Source organism: Pan troglodytes, chromosome 5 (assembly GCF_028858775.2).
Source record: "Pan troglodytes isolate AG18354 chromosome 5, NHGRI_mPanTro3-v2.0_pri, whole genome shotgun sequence".
Classification (NCBI taxonomy): domain Eukaryota; kingdom Metazoa; phylum Chordata; class Mammalia; order Primates; family Hominidae; genus Pan; species Pan troglodytes.
In genome coordinates this window covers 47,768,056-47,787,974 of record NC_072403.2, presented here as the reverse complement: position 1 = coordinate 47,787,974, position 19,919 = coordinate 47,768,056, and the positions used below count along the sequence as shown (strand labels likewise).

Genomic DNA, 19,919 nt, shown 5'->3' with positions numbered 1-19,919 from the left:
TTCTCCTGCGTCAGCCTCCTGAGTAGCTGGGACTACAGGCGCGTGCCATCACGCCTGGCTAATTTTTTCTTGTATTTTTAGTAGAGACGGGGTTTCACTGTGTTAGCCAGGATGGTCTCGATCTCCTGACCTCATGATCCGCCCGCCTCGGCCTCCCAAAGTGCTGGGATTATAGGCGTGAGCCACCGCGCCTAGCATTTTTTGTATTTTTATTTTTTTATTTTTTGAGACGGAGTCTCGCTCTGTCGCCCAAGCTGGAGTGCAGTGGCATGATCTCGGCTCACTGCAAGCTCTGCCTCCCGGGTTTAGCCATTCTCCTGCCTCAGCCTCCCGAGTAGCTGGGACTACAGGTGCCTGCCACCACGCCCGGCTAATTTTTTGTGTTTTTAGTAAAGACGGTTTCAGCGTGTTAGCCAGGATGTTCTCGATCTCCTGAGCTTGTGATCTGCCTGCCTCAGCCTCCCAAAGTGCTGGGATTACAGGCATGAGCCACCGCGCCCGGCCTAATTTTTGTATTTTTAGTAGAAATGGGGTCTCACCATGTTGGCCAGGATGGTCTCGATCTCTTGACCTCATGATCTGCCTGCCTCAGCCTCCCAAAGTGCTGGGACTACAGGCATGAGCCACCGTGCCCAGCCTACATTTCTTAAATAATTTAAGAAATACGGCTCCACTAGCAAAGTTGCCAAAAATAAATTGATGACTTGTGGGAAGGACCCATATGTTATCCAGCTCTTGTGTGCATTTCTGAGTGGGGCTTTCAGGAGTACTTTAGGATATAAATGTTTGTGTATGAAAGTGAAAGTTGAGGGCTATTTTTATAAATTAAGGGGAAAAGGACGTGATTATTCCCATTTTATAAATAAATCTTACACTCAGCCAGTAAATGGAGATGCCATATTTTTTTGGTTCACATCTGATGTTCTTCTTGCCCCTCTAGACTATGTTCCTACCACTCCTTCCTCTGTTGCCAGATGCTTTAGCCCTTTTCCCATCTGTAGCTACCCCAAAAGAGCAGAAACTGGGAAACTTCTAGGGCCTTGCCAATGTCATCTTGGGGTACTTTTGCCAGAGCCACACAGAAATATGCTAACCTTGACTGTCAGCTGTCAGGGCAGCTTTAGAGCTCATTTAGTTCTCTCAGTGTAAAATGGAGAGGCTGTAGCTCCCAGAGAAGTCATGCAGAGAGATGAGGGTGGAGTCAGGACCAAATTTCAGGCCCAGGACTCCTGGCTACCAGCATGTGCCAAAGTACAGCAGCTGGACCTCCCTGAGGTGCCAAATGATTTTAGGTGGAATGTGGAAACATTTTAATACTAGTACTTCTGTCTTATTCTAATTTATATTAAGAGAAAAATATAACTAGTACTTTATTCCTTAGGATGGGGGTGTTTTTAAGAGTTTGTTTGTTTATTTATTTATTTATCAGTAGAGATGGAGGTCTCATCCTGTTGCCCAGCCTGGAAGAGTCTTTTCAAATGATCTATTAAGTTACAGTACAGGGGATACATGCAAACCTCAAAACCTGTGGAAGGGGAAGGCAAATACTGGATCTTGGGAACCACTGTAATCTACTTTGTGTCTAGTCTATTTCCTACATCCATTGATGGTTCCTGCCCTGGCTGTGCTTCCCTGTTGTCTCTCTTTGATGCTGGATTCTCTGTACCCTGCTCCCACACTGCCTCCTGCTGGCTTTCCTCAGATATCAAGGACCAAGTAGTCACATTTCCCCTACCATGCATTGGTGTCGCTTCTTCACTGAAGAAAACACCTAGGGACTGACCACTCCTCCCCTCCACCAGATCTACCCAACCCAGTGTGTTCTGAGGCTTCAGGGTAAGGCAGTTAGTGAAATTTTTCTCTCCAAATCCTAGAAGGTAAGGGTTGTGGTTAGAAGTTCCCCACCTAAGCATGTGCTCCAGGTGTCAAAAATTGACAGGTAGGACTGATATATGGCCTTGTGGTCTCCAACCCCATACCTTTAACTCCCAACATTGCCTTTCTCTTGCCACACCCTCCCTCTCCATTTCTGTTACTGCCTGGGTGTCTTAGGCCACAGACCCCACTTACTATTGCATGGGGAATGGCTGAACCCAATTGCATTACAAGTTTGGGCCTCCCCTGAGAATTTGGTGTCTTTGGCTTGTGAGTACTCACTTCTTGGGGGTGGGATCTCTCCAAGATGAGTCACTATGATTGTGTAGAGCATTCCCAAATCAGTCTTTTTGGTTAGAACAACTCTTTAAATCACCTAGCTTGACCATCATTCAATACTCACATCTCGGCCAGGTGTGGTCGCTCACACCTGTAATACCAGCACTTTGGGAAGCTGAGGTGGACAGATCACCTGAGGTCAGGAGTTCAAAACCAGCTTGACTAACATGGTGAAACCCCATCTCTACTAAAAATACAAAATTAGCTGGGCGTGGTGGCGCATTCCTGTAATCCCAGCTACTTGGGAGGCTGTGGCAGAAGAATGAATCACTTGAACCTGGGAGGTGGAGGTTGCAGTGAGATGAGATCTTGCCACTGTACTCCAGCCTGGGTGACAGAGTGAGACTCTGTCTCAAAAAAAAAAAAAAGAAAATCTGTGATCCAAAAAAGAGTCTCTAAAGGGAGAGCAAATCCTGAAATGGAAACAGCATGAGGACAAAGTTAAGCAGGTTTGAGACTGGTCCAGCCAGCTTTTGTGAGCAGGATCTTTCCCTGCCTTCTGGACCTTACATCTGGGTGTCAAGCCAGAGGATTTTCCTTCTTCATTTTATAGCCAATCCTTTGGGCCTTTCAGACAGTTTCTGGGAAGATGGACTGAGTTTTTGCTATCTTCCTATGTTTCCCCTTTTTCTTTTGAAAATAGGCAGGAGTAAATATATATGAAGCAATCTTGATAGCTACCTCTGTGGCTTCAGAGTTACTCTTCTGTTATGACACTCCATGGGGTCTGACAAGTATTCTGTTGTAATGGAATTTGGCATAATGCATATACTTCTTCATTTTTCAGAAAAACGTGATTGATGAGGCAGAGAAATAGTTCCTTTCCTCTGTGATGAAATTATCAAGTTAAAAAATTATTGAAATGATTAGGGCAAAGTTTCCTAATTCTCTTGCATTCTCTGTTTCATTTCCCAACATAGACCCCTGCCCCACCATCAGATAGCACAGATTAATTTTTAAGATTAATATGAATTCAACTGAATTTTCTTTGGAGACTTTTAAAAAGAGAGTTTAGGGACCACATTTATGTAGCCTAGATTGTCCTGAAGTCAGAATTCAAGAGTAGAAGTCTTTTGTCATGTAGGAAAGGCAAGGCTGTGAATGTGAAGGTGACGGGTATTCTGGGGTGGCCTGCTCAAGGGAAGAGAATGCGTCTTTAAGAGACAGATGGCTGAGTGCTAGCCATAGCACTGGCCCTAACTTGCCACGTAACTTCAATCAAGCTGTTTTCTCTGAGTCTCATCTGTACAGTGGGAATAATGATGCCTGCTTTCCATATTTCATAGAGTTGTTGAGAGGCTCAAAGGAAAATACATATGAAGAATGTTTTGTAGGCAAGAAGATGCCATCTCTGCTCTCATGTCTTTTAATTTTCTATAATTTTTTATCTTTTAAGACAGAGTCACACTGTGTTTCCCAGGCTGGTCTCAAACTCCTGGGCTAAAGTGATCCTCGGCCTCCCAGTGTTGGGATCATAGGTGTGAGCCACCATGCCTGGCCTAAATATTTATTAATTTGCTTAAAGGTAACAGTAAGCCCATCACATGTTAACATAAATAATTTTATTTATTTTTTTTTTTTTTTGAGACAGAGTCTCACTCTATGGCCTAGGCTGGAGTACAGTGGTACAATCTCGGCTCACTGCAACCTCTGGCTCCCAGGTTCAAGCAATTCTTGTGCCTCAGCCTCCCAAGTAGCTGGGATTACAGGTGCCCGCCACCATATGACCTCAGGTGTTCTACCCACCATGGCCTCCCAAAGTGCAGGGATTACAGGCGTGAGCCACTGCTCCTGGCCAAAATATATATATTTATTTATTTAATTTTTTTTTTTTTTTTGAGATGGGGTCTTGGTCTGTTGCCCAGGCTGGAATGCAGTGGCATGATCATAGCTCACTACAGCCTCCATCTCCCAGGCTCAAGCAGTCCTCCCACCTCATCCTCCTGAGTAGCTGGAACTACCTGTGCCCACTGCCATATCTGGCTAATTTATTTTTAGTAGAGATGAGGTGTTGCTATGTTGTCCAGGCTTGGTCTCAAACTTCCTAAGCTCAAGCGATCTTCCCACCTTGGCTTCCCAAAGTGCTGGGATAACAGGCATGAGCCACTGTGCCTGGCTGATAAAATATTTTTAAGGAAAAGTAATTATTTTTCCAAACAAAATTTCTTGAGAAGAGTAGCATTGTTTTTAATTTTCATAAATCTTTTGAATGTCTGGCATAACAGAAGACTGTGAAATACTCATATCTGCTTTTGCATTCAGTCTGTTTCAATGTTATTTTGGTTGAAGAATATGAAGAAAATTCAACCTCCCACAGATGTGTATTTGGAAAAAGGGAGAAATATATTCATAACTTTTTCAGATAATTGTGGATATTCTTTGATGCTATCAAAACTCTGCTAAAGGTTAGTTGCAATGTGGAACCTCAAAGTATATTAGTGAACTTTTTATATTCCATTAATATTTATTGGTTTATTTTGCACTTTTTTTTTCTTTTTAGGGATGGGGGTCTCGCTATATTGCCCAGGCTAGTCTCAAACTCCTGGGCTCAAGTGATCCACCTGCCTCAGCCTTTCAAAGTGCCAGGATTACAGGCGTGAGCCACTGCACCTGGCCTTATTTTGCACTTTGAATGGATCTTTTACTAATGTGTGATTTTGTAGTGTCATGCATTGGTCATTTGGAAAACACTGCACATCTCCTAAATGTTGACACATTATACAATATCAAAAAATCATATTTATTTATTTTTATTTTTTATTTTATTTTATTTTATTTTATTTTTTGAGATAGAGTCTCGTTCTGTCGCCCAGGCTGGAGTGCAGTGGCACCATCTCAGCTCACTGCAAGCTCCGCCTCCCAGGTTCAAGCAATTCTCCTGCCTCAGCCTCCCGAGTAGCTGGGACTAAGGCACACGCCGCCATACCCAGCTAATTTTTTTTGTATTTTGAGTAGAGATGGGGTTTCACTGTGTTGCCCAGGCTGGTCTTGAACTCCTGAGCTCAGGCAATCCGCTCACCTCGGCCTCCCAAAGTGCCAGGATTACAGGCATGAGCCACCGTGCCCGGACTTATTTTAGTTTTGTGAGACAGAGTCTTGCTCTGTTGCCCAGGCTGGAGGGCAGTGCCATGATCTCGGCTCACTGCAACCTCTGCCTCCCTGGTTCAAGCAATTCTTGTGTCTCAGCCTCCTGAGTAGCTGGTATTACAGGCATGCGCCACCATGCCCAGCTAATTTTTTTATTTTTAGTAGAGATGGGGTTTCGCCATGTTGGCCAGACTGGTCTTGAACTCCTGGCCTGAAATGATTTGCCCACCTTGACCTCCTGAAGTGTTGGGATTACAGGCATGAGCCACCGTGCCTGGCCCACTACCAGTCTTATTAGAAAAAGTCATGGGAAGCTATCAAACTTACATTGGGAGATACAAGTCAGTTGTTAGAAATTCTGTTTGACTTAAATGCTTGAGTTTTATCAGGCTGGGCGCGGTGGCTCACGCCTGTAATCCTAGCACTTTGGGAGGCTGAGGCGGGCAGACTGCCTGAGCTCAGGAGTTCAAGACCAGCCTGGGCAACACGGCGAAACCCTGTCTCTACTAAAATACAAAAAATTAGCTGGGCGTTAGTGGCGTGTGCCTGTGGTCCCAGCTACTCAGGAGGCTGAGGCAGGAGAATTGCTTGAACCTGGGAGGCAGAGGTTGCAGTGAGCTGAGATCACGCCACTCCACTCCAGCCTGGGTAACAGAGTGAGACTCCGTCTCCAAAAATAAAAATAAAGGCTTGAGTTTTATCATAACCGACAATGCTATCAGGCTCTACTTTATTTTTAAGAACATGTCTGCCAAATATCCAGTGAACAACTAGTCTGTTAGCTGTTCTTTCAAATAAAAATGGTGTTCCATGAAGAAAGCTATTAATTCAGCTCCAAACTCAAATTGCAAGAGTGCTTTTCCTCAAGACAAATGTTGTACTTAAAAGTGCTTGATGCATACATACATGCATTTAATCACATAAACGTGTACTTAAATAAAACAATTTTTATTGTCTTCATCAAAGACCTCTTAAATGAAACAGGTGTTTTTTTTTTGTTTTTTTTTTGAGACAGTGTCGCACTCTGTTGCCTAGGCTGGAGTGCAGTGGCGCGATCTCGGCTCACTGAAACCTCTGCCTCCCAGGTTCAAGTGATTCTCCTGCCTCAGCCTCCCAAGTAGCTGGGATTACAGGTGCGTGCCACCACGCCCAGCTAATTTCTGTATTTTTAGTAGAGAGGGGGGTTTCACCATGTTGGCCAGGCTGGTCTCGAATTCCTAACCTCAAGTGATCCACCTGCCTTGGCCTCCCAAAGTGTTGGGATTACAGGTGTGAGCCACTGCACCCATCCGGCCTGAAACAGGTGTTTTTTTACTGTAGCAGTGAAGAATACCTTGACCTCTAGCACAACTTGGTGCAGTTGCCTTGATTTGTGCTAAGGCAGCAGTTTTACCCATTGCTACTTTTGTATCATTGTGCAAATGTCATCACAGTGACAATGCAGATAATGTCTCAGTATTATTAGGAAAATCGTTTTGATCTCAGGCACCCCACTATCCCCCCAGCCCAAAGGGTCTCAGAGATCCCTAGGCCTTTCCAGGCGACACTTTTTTTTTTTTTTTGAGATGGAGTCTCACTCCGTTGCCAGGCTGGAGTGCTGTGGCACGATCTCAGCTCACTGCAACCTCCAACTCCCTGGTTCAAGCAATTCTCCTGCCTCAGCCTCCTGAGTAGCTGGGATTACAGGCACACGCCACCACGTCTGGATAATTTTTGTATTTTTAGTAGAGACGGAGTTTCACCATGTTGGCCAGGCTGGTCTTGATCTCCTGATCTCATGATCCACCTGCCTTGGCCTCCCAAAGTGCTGGGATTACAGGTGTGAGCCACTGTGCCCGGCCTCCAGGCCACACTTTTGAGAACACTGATCTAATACATGCTCACACCACTGAGAAACTTTTCCTCCTGTATTGCTATTCTGGGAGCATCCCTTCCATTGGAAGTTTTAAGTGGCTCCCAAATTCTTCACTCAGCAAAAGCACCTTGTTATGGAACTAACATTGAATAAGTAACAATCTTTCTTCTCCAAGAATTTTCTTGGGGATTGCTGAGTAAGGGAATAAGACATATAATTAGAGTTATAATGTTAAGAATTCCTTAAAAAGAATTATGTTAACTGTGATGGACGACAAAGGGAGAGCTAAATTCTGAATCTAACTCTGAGGTCTTGAACCTCATGATAAATCCCGACCAAACCAAATTGAAACACTCCACTTCCTCTCCTTCTATCAAACCTCTTTTAAAAGTGCAAGTTGTTAATAAATTGCCTACACAGCGCTTGGTCCAGGCATTGTAGTTTCCCCCTTCCTATTGTGTGTGGTGTTCTTTTTTTTTTTGTGCTTACCTAGTTCTCCTGTTTACAGGTGTGTAACTTGAGCCACTACTATAGCTAATGTCTGTTTCTTTTACTTGTCCTTATATTTAAATGTAAGTCTTTATCTGCCTTAGCTATGTGTTGGGTGTTGAAATTGTTGATCTTATTTTGGGAGACTCCCATCCCCTCCCCCCACTACCACCCCGCAAGTAGTTTCAAGACAGTGCAACTAGGAGACTGCTTAACCTAAGCCTTTTGTAGCTTAGGTGCTGTTCTGTTTCCCAATGGACCACTACCAAGTCAGTCTGGTTTATTTCCCAAGCCTTACAATCTGCTGAACTTCTTCAGTTCCGGCAGCGATCCTCTAACTTGCGGGGGATTTCCATAAAACAGCTGAATCTCTCTTGGGTCATCAGTGGCAAAAGCCAGACACGTGCTCGCCCGCCTGGGAGCCAATAGTAACTTTTGCAAACGCTGCCTCCGGAAACCCCACGGTTTGAGGGCTGCTGCTTTAGGAACAACACAGAAATAACGTCTTTTAACAGAATAAAACAAAACATACGGACGGGATAGTGAGAAAGCCTTTGTCCTTCGCAGTGGGGAGAGGTGTTAAAGGTGAACCGAAAAGAGTATGGGAAACTCATGTAAAATACCTTTACAGTTCCCCGGGAAGAAGGGGGCGGAGATGGGCTCGGGAGCGTCTCTGGCCCTTTAAGGAGGAGGGACAGACATAAGAGTCTGTACCTTTAAGAGTCTCTTTGTCTGGAAACCTTCTTATTTACCCTCCTGTGCTTCAACCAAACTTCGACCAGCTATTCACAACGTCCCCCTACGCCGCCGCCCCTTACGCCAGGCTCAAAGCGGCCGCGCGTTTGTAGCTGACCCTAAACTTTGCGCCTGCGGCGCGAACCCTCGAAACGGGTGCCGGTGCCGGGGTCGCGGCCCAGCGCTGCGCCGTTGGCGCAATGCAGGGCCTGAGGGGCGGGGCTCCAGCGGGCGGGCCAATAGACGGGCAGGGGGCGGGGCCGTGTTCGGTTGTCTCGCGCCCTGGTGACAGCTCGCGCGTGCTGATGATGGCGGTAAATAGAGGGGGCCGGGGGAGGGGACGGAGGAGGTGGGGAGGCAGCAAAGTGGGTAGCTCCAGGGGGTAGGGGGAACGGGGGCCGGGGAGGCCGCGACGGCCAGGGAGCCCATTCTAAGACTCGGAGGCGGGGATAGGAGTCTCCGGCTCACTAGCCCTCCCCTTTAAAGAAGCAAAATCCTCACACACCGGGTGAGGGGCGACAAAGGCAGCGCGCGCCTCGCGGGCGGGAGGAGCGGCGGCAGGGGGCGGGACCGCGGCGCCGGCGGGCTGGGGGCGCCCGGGGCGGGGGCGGCGGGAGGCGAGAGCCGGGAGTCGGGGCGCGCGGGCGCCTTATTTTGGCGGGGTGGGCGACGGCTGGGTTGGGGCAAAAGCGTTGAAGGGAGAGGGAAAGGAAGGCTTGGAGGCGATGAGGGGAACCGGGTTGAGAATGAGATGAGGAGGATTAAGGGGAGAAAGGGTTAGAAGCCAGGGAGAGGAGGAGTGAGAAAAAGCCAGCCAAGGAGATAGGAAGGAGGCAAAAGCCAGGGTGGGCGTTAAGGAAGCCGGGCAGGGAATGAGGTTAGGGCTGGGGGAAAGGGATCCTGGGGTTAGGTGTAAGAGCAGGGGTTTGAAGGGGAAATCTTCGTAGCGGGTGGTGTTGGGGTGAGGGGTACCGGGGTAAGTGTTGGAAGTGGAAGACAAGGAGGGGCAGAGCTGGGGTAATAGTTGGGAGTAGGAAAGAGAGAGTGATTAAGAGCCAGACGTGACGAGGGTGTGAACTAGTGCGGAGCGAGATGAGCTGAAGGACTGGGACCAACGGTGTGGTGGGAACTGCTGGCGAGGTTCTGAGAAAGGAATGGGTTAGTGGGTGGGCGATGGATGTAAATTCTGTAAAGTGAGGGAGGGCAAATGAGACCTGGACTGGAACCAGGTGGAGTCAGGAATAAGAGTGTGGTGGAAGGGCGAAAGGAAACAGATAAGAGATGGGTGTCTGTAGGACGATTCTGGGACCAGAAGAGCTGAAAGGAGACTAGAGTTAGGGTGTAAGAAGTGATGGCCATCTGGGACAAGGATAACTGGGTAATTACGTTAATTGAAGAGGTTCAGCAAGATCCAAGGTGAAAACAGTGAGGTAAAGAGACAGGGCTAAAAGCAAATGGTGAGAGGAGCAGGAAGAGATGGGCCCCAGAATTTAAAGGATGAGATGGGGAGTAAGGGAAGAGAGGGGGCTAAGAGAAGCTGGGGGAGTCCTGATGGATGTAGAACTGGGGTAGACTGCATGGGGGTGGGAATCGAATGTGCGTGTTATGGGGAGTTGCTCCAGAAGGTCTGCAAGGGTCAGGGCAGAAATGCTGTAGTGAAAGATCAAGTTTAAGAGAGCCTTTGGTGCAGAAGACGAGGAACCATGGTGAGTGAAAGGGGACCTAGAGACAGGGTTAAAGACTAAAAAGTAAGGGCAGAGGTGGGGGGTGCAGGAAAGGAATTCTTTGTTGAGGAGAGAACTGTGTGTTGAAACTGTGAATCCTTTTGTCCCTAAAAGTAGGAAATTCCAGAAACCTCTTTCTCTCAAGAAATCTTGAATCTGCTTCCACCCTTCATTGCTTTTGATTTGACTTTCCTGTCCACTTTGAAGAAATGAGACTCATTTTGATTTGATTTTTTTCTTGTATGGATGATAAAGCATAAACTCTGGGTGTTGAAAACCTCTGCATTTCACTAGTGTTGTGATAATTCGGGGAAAGGGTGTGCTTATTTAGGGTGTACTCGTGTGATGTGATAGTTTTAGTGTTGTAGGAGTGTTGCACCTGACAAGTGCTGGGCTGTGTTTTATGGACAGCATTTTCATTTTCAATGGAGAACGCACTGTTGTTGGGATAGAGAAAGATGAGAATCTGTTTCTTTTGATTAATCAACCAGGTTTCTGCTTATTGTTTTCAGTTGCTGGAGAATGTTAAGAAATCATTTCAGAGAAAGGCAGATAACCAACCAAGGAAGTTTACTGGGGGAGAGATTAAATCAGAGCTGAGGGCTTTGAGTTCCTGAGCTGCCTTTAGCTTTGTGCGGGACGTTTCATGCTGTAGTTGGTAACTCACCCATTTAACAAAATGGCATAAAGAAAGGGAGAATTGTAGAGTAGTGGAGGATTTTAGAGTAGCAGACTTATTTTTTAGGGCAAATAAATTTATGAGTAATTTTGATGGAAAAACATCTCTGTAAGATAATACTGCAGCAAGCTTGGTCTTTGGACAGCTCCACTGCCTTTCATGTTTTATGGTTGTGAATAAAGAAGGCCAGATTAATACTAATTTTCAAGAAGCTTTTGATTTTTAAGACACCTTTAGAAATGAAAAGGAAGATAAATTTGGGGCAAAATTTGGTTATTCTTACTTAGAATTTTGTTTTAATGATTTTTTTCAGAAGCTTTTACATTTAGCTAAGAATATGAATGAATATTTGTTTTGCATTTGATGGTGCCAAAGGATAGCATATGATTTACTTGGGGAAAAATTCAAACAATTGTTGAGAATCTTGTTTGGGGTTATTTCATTGTGTACACTCAGATGCACAAAGATACTTTTTTTTTCAAAGTTGGGTAAATTTTGGATTGACACTTTTGCTGGTGTTTGTATAAATAACAAAGATTAGGTTTATGACTTTTGTAATAGTTAACAAAGATTAGATTTTGATTTGTGGATTTGAGCAACAATGGTTAATGTATATGAATAATTTAGAAAACTCTTTCTGCATTCAGCTACTGTGTTAGTGGCATAGTATTTAGTTTATGGTTTGTTTCCTGGATTGTATTAAGCAAGTGTTCAAGGTTACTAGATGTATTTAGCAATTTAACAGAGGATCTTGGTAAAAATTACTATTTTTGCCACTACATTTTAAAAGGATTAGTTTGATAATGTTGACTTTCAAGATGAAGAATAACTTTGATATGAGGCACTTGTTTCAGTGAGATGTGTGTGCATATTCTTTTTATAGATGTGTTTGGGCTGGTGTTAGTAGTAGGACGTACTCTGTATGGTATTGCCATGTTTATAATGTAATTGTAATTGTTTAATGCTCGATATCTTTATATAAGTGATTATAGACTTATTTGATATTGGTAAAGAAGAAAATATAAACTGTAAGATCAGCCAAGGGAAAGAGTGAGTCCTGCCTTTTGTTTCTGTATGCAACGGCCTTAGTGCGCTTAAACCACTGAGTCTCATTGTCAATGGTTATTTCTCAGTCGCTATTTCTAAAACTGAAAATGGATTTTTAAAAATTGAGATAATACTGTTTATCAATAAGGACTCCAATGATAAATTTAAGCTTTATTTTCATTTGTTCATCAAGTACAGTTCTACCCAATTTAACTTTATTTTGGTTATAATCTTATTTGCTAAGCAAAAGCTTTTAAGTTTATATTTTTAGATTTATTAGGCTGTACATAATTAAATGTTTTCCTGGTTAACCGTAGATTCTTTGGATGGGAAGAGACCTTGAAAGGACCTCTAGTTTATCCTGCAACTCCAGTCAATATCCTACTTAAATCATTCCAGGTAGATAAAAATTTATCCTATTTTTTAAAACAAATCTTCAGCAGTAATGTGGTAACCTCTGTAGATAATCTTTGCAAGCATTTAATAATTTCTCTATCAGGAGAGTCTGCCTTCTCACCAACCAGCACATGCTTAATGCTATATATGTGTTTGTTTCCTCTTGCCCCATTCTCAATTTTTGAGTAAAAAATATCTGTGTACTTTTGTATTTATAAGACCTTAGTTCTTCATAAACTTAATAATAGTAGCCAACACACATATAATGCTTTTGTGCCAGATACTTCTGTAAGCACTGCAAATTGTAACTTGTTTACTCCTCAATGGCAATCCTGTGAGGTAGGTACTATTACTATTCTCATTTTACAGGTGATGAAATAGAGGGTCCTTGAGATTAAATGATTTGCCCAAGGTTATACTCAGACATTCCTACAACTATTTATTTGGTAATTATCTTATATTACAAATAATACTATGTTTTGTAACCCAGTGATACATTTGATCTTTATTTTAGTTCAAAAGCTAGAATTCTACCAAGTGGTGGGATGGGATTCCAGCCTTTGCATTTTGCCAGCAGAGTCTGTGCTCTGGTTTTGCCTCTGGCTTGCCTGTTGTGAAGTTCTCCCTCACCAAGTTCTTCAGATTCAACACTTAACAAGTCTTGTTTGCCAATCTTTAAAAATTATCCCTGTAGTCCTGTTACTAACCTTTTATCCAGTTCCTTTCTAGATGAGGAACCTGGGGTAAACACCGTAACGATTATGTATAATGTAAAGATTACATCAATGTTGTTGCATGCTTCTATTTTTTCATTCCAAAATTGTATTTACAAAACAAACCCAAACCAGTAAAAAATGCCTTATTGCATTGCAGATTACCCATCCACCTTTTTAGCTAGAAAACTGCCCTGGACTTGTTATATACTATGACACGTTTATAGTTGAAAGATTATTGCTGTTTGAAGAAAAATGGATTTTTTCTGATTTCAGATTTCAGTGCAAATATCCATAAGCAAAATCTGTTTATACCCTCACTAATTTTTTAGTATTTTCTCTTTATGTGTGCCTAAGTGATATACCAATTTCCCCATATATTATTATTTTGATTATTATGATTATTATTGAGACAGAATCTTGCTCTTTTGCCCAGGCGAATGCAGTGGCGCCATGTCAGCTCACTGCAGCCTGGACCTCTCTGGGACTACAGATGTGTGCCATCACACCTGGTTAATTTTTGTATTTTTTGTAGAGACAAGGTTTCACCATGTTGCCCAGGCTTGTCTCGAACTCCTGGGCTCAAAAAATCTGCCCACCTTAACCTCCCGAAGTGCTGGTATTACAGATGTGAGCCACCGCGCCTGGCCTCCTAATACTTTAATTGGTTAAGTAAATTGATCCACTCGTTTTTTTTTTTTTTTTTGAGATGGAGTACTGCTCTGTAGCTTAGGCTGGAGTGCAGTGGCACGATCTTGGCTCACTACAACCTCCGCCTCCCAGGTTCAAGCGATTCTCCTGCCTCAGCCTCCCTAGTAGCTGGGATTACAGGCACCCACCACCACATCCAGCCAAGGTTTTGTATTTTTAGTAGAGACGGGATTTCACCTTGTTGGCCAGGCTGGTCTCGAACTCCTGACCTCAAGTGATCTCCAAAGTGTTAGGATTACAGGCGTGAGCCACCGTGCCCAGCTGATCCACTCATTTAAAAAAAATAATTAACAATTACTGAGTGTTTACTAGGTGTCCAGCATTAACTGAGTATGTGAATTGTTTGAAACTTGAAACAGCCCTATGAGAGAACTTCTGTTGTTAATACTCTATTTTTTGGTGACTCTTGATTTTATTGCAATTTTTTAAACATATGGAAAAGTTGCAAAAATGATACAAGAAATTCTGTATACCCTTACTCAGTTTCACCAATTTTTTTCATTTTGCCCCATTTGCTTTATCATTTTCTCTCACTTGAGTATTTTTAAACAAGTCAAATTGAAGAAAATGCATATGAAGACCTTAATTTTAAAGAAGAAAAGGGGAGAATGTTTTGAGTATTTCAAAAAGTTTAGTTTGTGTTTAATTTTAGTCAAATACTTGAAGCAAAGGAATCTCAAGATTGGGTTTAGAGTGGATTTTGTGTTTTTATGGTCTTGTCTCCAGTACATTCTGAGATTCTTTCACTTGTGAATGATGGGTTTGTAGGTCTCTCCCATTAGAAAAAACTGTGTCATAGTGTACCCGTGTGTTGGGAACCTCCCTAGCATGTGGCATGGTGTGCTCATGCATGGATGTGTCCTCAGGACATGCTAGCTATGGAGGTATGGGTGATTATTGTGAGAAACAGGAGCCATGGGGCCTTTCAAAACCACAACCAAGAAATAGTTAGGTGAAATACATATTTTAAAGACTCTTACGTAGCTTCAAGGAGCTGGAAAAGATCAAAGTACAAAATGTATTGCTTTAAGAATATTGGTTGGCTGCGTGCGGTGGCTCATACCTGTAATCCTAGCACATTGGGAGGCTGAGGCAGGTGGATCCCTTGGTGCCAGGAGTTTGAGACCAGCCTGGCCAACATGGTAAAACCCCACCTCTACTAAAAATACAAAAATTAGCCACACATGGTGGCACGTGCCGGTAATCCCAGCTACTCTGGAGACTGAGGCAGGAAAATTGCTTGAACCTGGGAGACAGAGGTTGCAGTGAGCCGAGATCAAGCCACTGCACTCCAGCCTCGTCAACAGAGCGAGACTCTGTCTCAAAAAAAAAAAAAAAAATTGATTGGGATTAATACAAATAAGTTTGCCATATTATGAGGGGGATGAATGGAAATATCTTAATATTATATTACCTTCCCCTCAAATAAACCTAAATTTTGGGAGTCTTTTCTGTTGTTGTGACATATGGAAATTAAACTGACTCCCTTCCCATCATTTAATCTTCATTAAAATGATGGCCTGTCCATTTGATAAACTCGTGACCTGAAGGAGGTCCTCTCAGTTTAACTGGAAGGAATATTAACTGTATTCTGACAAATGTAAAATACGGCACTTGTGGCTGGGTGCGGTGGCTCACACCTGTAATCCCAGCCCTTTGGGAGGCTGAGGCGGGTGGATCACTTGAGGTCAGGAGTTCGAGATCAGCCTGACTAGCATGGAGAAACCCCGTCTCTACTAAAAATACAAAATTAGACAGGTGTGGTGGCGCATGCCTGTAATCCCAGCTACTCGGGAGGCTGAAGCTGGAGAATCTCTTGAATCCGGGAGGCAGAGGTTGCAGTGAGCTGAGATCGTGCTGTTGTACTCCAGCCTGGGCAACAAGAGTGAAACTCTGTCTCAAAACAAAACAAACAAACAAAAAAACAGCACTTGTGGGCTTCTTTTCCTTTTTTCCCCACTCTTTAAGCAATTATCAAAGCTGTGAAATATAGCTCCTTGTTAAAGCTGATTGTAGGCCAGGCACAGTGGCTCACACCTGTTAATCCCAGCACTTTGGGAGGCCGAAGGCAGGTGGATCACTTGAGGCCAGGAGTTCGAGACCAGGCTAGCCAACATAGTGAAACCCTGTCTCTAGTAAAAATACAAAAATTAGCTGGGCATGATGGTGCATGCCTGTAACCCCAGCTACTTGGGTGGTTGAGGAACAAGATTTGCTTGAACCTGGGAGGCAGAGGTTGCAGTGAGCTGAGATTGTGCCACTCCATTCCAGCCTGGACGACAGACTGACACTGCATCTCAAAAAAAAAAAAAAAAAAAAAAAAAAGCTGATTGTGATAATTAAAAACACTCCCCTTTCATAAGGATGAAAAAATTACAAATTGTTTGGAAAGCATTCTTTCTAGTCATGTGTTATTGTTTCGGAGACATGGGCTATTTTTAAAGACTATAATACTATCCCTTTTCCATTCACATGTTAATAGAAGTCTGGAAAGTAAGGCATTCTCCTGAAATTTTCAGGGTTTTTTATTATATGTCAAGTTGTAAACAGCATTCTGTGACAGGTATTTTCTCTCTTTGTCTTTTATTGAGCTAATTAGTGATTTACACTCTAGTAGCATCTCTTCCAGCTTTACTGTGTGAAAATGTCTGCTACTCCGTGCCTTCTATGCAGCCAGGGCTGGCAAATGATTGGGGGCAGATGTTGGTTAGCACATCAGAAGGATCAGGGATAAAATTTATTTTTCTTTTGTGTTTTTAAAGATATGTTTTAAAGGCTTTTGTCTATGTCTTTGCCCCACTCCATTATTCCCTACCCTCATTCAAATAGGAATGTTATGACCTCTGTAACCTAGAGCTACTGTTCTTGATTCAGTTTTGGATTGTTTTCTATCCTGTTCCCCACCCCCACCGAAACGTTGTGTCGTGGGATTTGGGGAGGATTAGCACGGCAGTCTGGCATAGTTTAGAGCCCAGGAAGCTGGTCTTCACTGCTCCCTCCCATCATCAGAATACAGAGCTTTCAGTCATTGCCTTTAGAACCCAGCAGTGCTTCTTTTGCTGGGCAAATTGTGTGAAAGATGGGAGGGCAGCACTGTTGCTAGTGAGTTAGGAGGATACTTTTGTATGATGCTTGTATCTATCCAAGGGAAGGATGGGCTCTACTGTTGTGTTAGCTTTTTCAAAATGCAGCAGAGAATGGCCAAAAGGTAATTTATAGCTTGGCTTTAGCATTTTGTCACATTGGTGTCCTGCTCTTTCCTGCCTCCTGCTCTCTCTTTCAGTCTCTGACATGGGAAAGAAGATGTGTAGGATATGTCATATGCTCACTTGGATGGACCATGTGGGTGCATTAAAATAGCAAGAACTTTGACTTTGAAATAAAGTCTTTAAGGATCAATTTGTTTTGTAGATATACATTGTAGTTGAAAATGAAAGGAAGAGTAGATAGGGGTTTACTGATTTATCAACTTTTTTTGAGACAGAGTCTCACTCTGTCGCCCAGGCTGGAGTGCAGTGGTGCGATCTTGACTCACTGCAACCTCTGTCTCCCAGGTTCAAGTGATTCTCCTGTCTCAGCCCCTAGAGTAGCCAGGACTACAGGCATGCACCACCACGCCGACTAATTTTTTGTATTGTTAGGTGGAGATGGGGTTTCGCCATGTTGGCCAGGTTGGTCTCAAACTCCTGACCTCAGGTGATCTGCCCGCCTCGGCCTCCCAAAGTGTTGGGATTACAGGCGTGAGCCACCACGGCTGGCTTTGATTTATCAGTTTTGAGCCCAGACCTTTCTAGAATGCCAGGTAATTTATGGTACTTATTTTTGCAGTTATGGATATTAACCTATCAGGACAATAAGGTCAAAGTCCCTGTTAGAGCTAATTAGATTCTCCTTGACAAAAATTGGAGGTAGCAACAAAGAAAATCAAGTAAGAAAATGTATGAATTGCTCAATTCGGCCATCATTGCTAATAGCTTTATGATCATAGACATCTAGCCCTTGACAGCGAATCAGCATTTATGAACAGAGGTCATCTCATTTATGTAAGCATTCATAGAGTATGTGGGACTATATTAATGTTATGTTTTTATAAACCAGAATGCCAAGAATATCCCTATAGATGGTCATTGCTAACATTTACATCTTTAACTCTCCTTTTTTATGTTCTAATACAACCACCTATATCAATTGGATGCTTATGGCTATACACTGATTGCATGCTTGTATCTAAAAGAGGTCAAAGGTCAGGTTAATAAACATTGCATATAAAAAAGTTAAATATGGTCAACTGATTAGAAGGGTCTTATAAGTAAAGATGAGAAAGCAAATACATCACCGTGGAATTGAATATACTCTTAAAAGAAATATTTTAGAAATGTGTGACATAACTTGAAGAGCTTATAACAATGCATTTCAAGTGAAAGGTAAGTGTGCTTTAATGAAGACGTCAGTCTCATCTGTGAGTGGCTTCATTGTCTGCTCCATGCTGAAAATCCCAAATTGGGCCCAGTGTGTAGTTTACCTTGTTATCCCAGCACATTGGGAGGCCAAGGTGGGAGATTCTCTCTTTTTTTTTTTTTTTCCTGAGACAGAGTCTCACTCTGTCCGCCAGGCTGGAGTGCAGTAGCATGATCTCGGCTCACTGCAGCATCCACCTCCCGGCTTCAAGCCATTCTGCCTCAGCCTCCTGAGTAGCTGGGACTACAGGTGCGTGCCACCATGTCTGGCTAATTTTTCTATTTTTAGTAGAGACAAGGTTTCGACATGTTGGCCAGGCTGGTCTCGAACTCCTGACCTCAAGTGATCCACTTGAGCGGGAGGATTGCTTGAGCCCAGGAGTTCAAGGTTACAGTGAGGTATGATTGTGTGCTGACACTCAGTAATCTAAATCTGAGATACTGAAGTACTGCAATTTTAGAGCCTTATAGGCAGCTGTTGTCCTACTACAGGTTGCTATTATTTTCCTTTACCAGTATTATCATGTATACTAGTTAACATTTGGAATTTGTGGCCTTTCATTAGGAGACATCTAAAAAGGGGTGAACGGGTAATTTTTTTTGTTTGTTTGAAAATGTTATTCTCTGTGCCCAGGGAATATGGAATAGACATGTCACTCTGCACTGAATGCGTTAATCAGTTTTTGTTAGCAGCATGGCGTAATCAGTATATTAACTACAACACCTACGTTGGCAGCCAGCAGTGTGCTTGTGAAATCTTTTAGAAAACAGAAATCTGGTGAGAAGTGTTCCTGAGCAGTTGAAGTATTGTTGGGTGCAGAGGGAGGGCGTTGCATAGAACAAATAAAGTAGAAAAAATTTATCCTCCAAAAAGTAGTTGTTTCACCACTGAAAGCCATGAGACTTTAAGACGTTTTATCTGTGGATTGAGATGTGGCTGTCTAATTTATGTAGGACTTACAGAGTTCTTTTTGTATTTTGATTTTTCATTTAACTTTGTCATTTAAAGAACTTCAAGGTACATTTCCATTTGATGAAAAAAGTTTTGTAAAACATTTATTTTAAGGATGGTTTCTCATTTTTTAGTATATATTATATGCTACTGTAAATTATTTTTCCCTTCCACTTCCAATTAAAACATATCTGACTTAAAAAAATACCTTCAGCAGAAATAAGAAAAGTTTCTATTTAAGCAGAGTTCTTGGCACTTAAGAGGTGTTCAATAAGTTTTTATGGAATAAATTAATGTATGCATGAATGAAAAATATTATTCTGAATTTGGACTTCCTACTCCCATAATTTGGGTACAGTATAGCTTTGGTGTACAAAGGCCTTCTGTTCAGCCCTCATTCCCATGTCTATTTTCCTCCCCACCTCACAGGCACACTCTCTAATGTGTTTGATATGTCCTTGATTCTATGTGCATCTTTGTAAAATACTTACTGATTCTTTTGGTGTATGTATTTTTAATTACAAAATTGCTCATTATACCACACCGTTGTAGAATTTGGCTATAGAATTCTCCTTGTAGAAATGCTGTAGATCTTACTCTGGTTTTTACTTTTTTCAGTGAGCACTATGTTTTAAGATCTATGTTATGGGCCGGGCGCGGTGGCTCACGCCTGTAATCCCAGCACTTTGGGAGGCCGAGGCGGGCAGATCACGAGGTCAGGAGTTCGAAACCAGCCTGGCCAGCATGGTGAAACCCTGTCTCTACCAAAAATACAAAAAATTAGCTGGGTGTGGTGGTGCGCACCTGTGGTCCCAGCTATTTGGGAGGCTGAGGCAGGAGAATTGCTTGAACCCAGCAGG

The 19,919-nt window shown here is 43.0% G+C and overlaps 1 protein-coding gene across 25 annotated transcripts in view; it reads left to right on the top strand.

Moving 5' to 3' along the window:
* Nucleotides 1-8,621: 8,621 nt before the first annotated feature.
* Nucleotides 8,622-19,919, top strand: part of USP49 (ubiquitin specific peptidase 49) — a 103,999-nt gene continuing 92,701 nt past the window's right edge. For 10 of the 25 annotated variants that reach the window (XR_010158006.1, XR_010158005.1, XM_063813031.1 and 7 more), the window contains exons 1-2: nt 9,969-10,086; nt 12,148-12,229. The gene's annotated coding sequence lies outside the window, so the exon portion shown is untranslated. Of the gene's footprint in view, nt 8,695-8,739; nt 8,889-9,618; nt 10,087-12,147; nt 12,230-19,919 lie in introns of those variants that run through there. The other 15 variants (XR_010158007.1, XR_010158004.1, XM_016955472.4 and 12 more) reach the window with 7 other exon arrangements.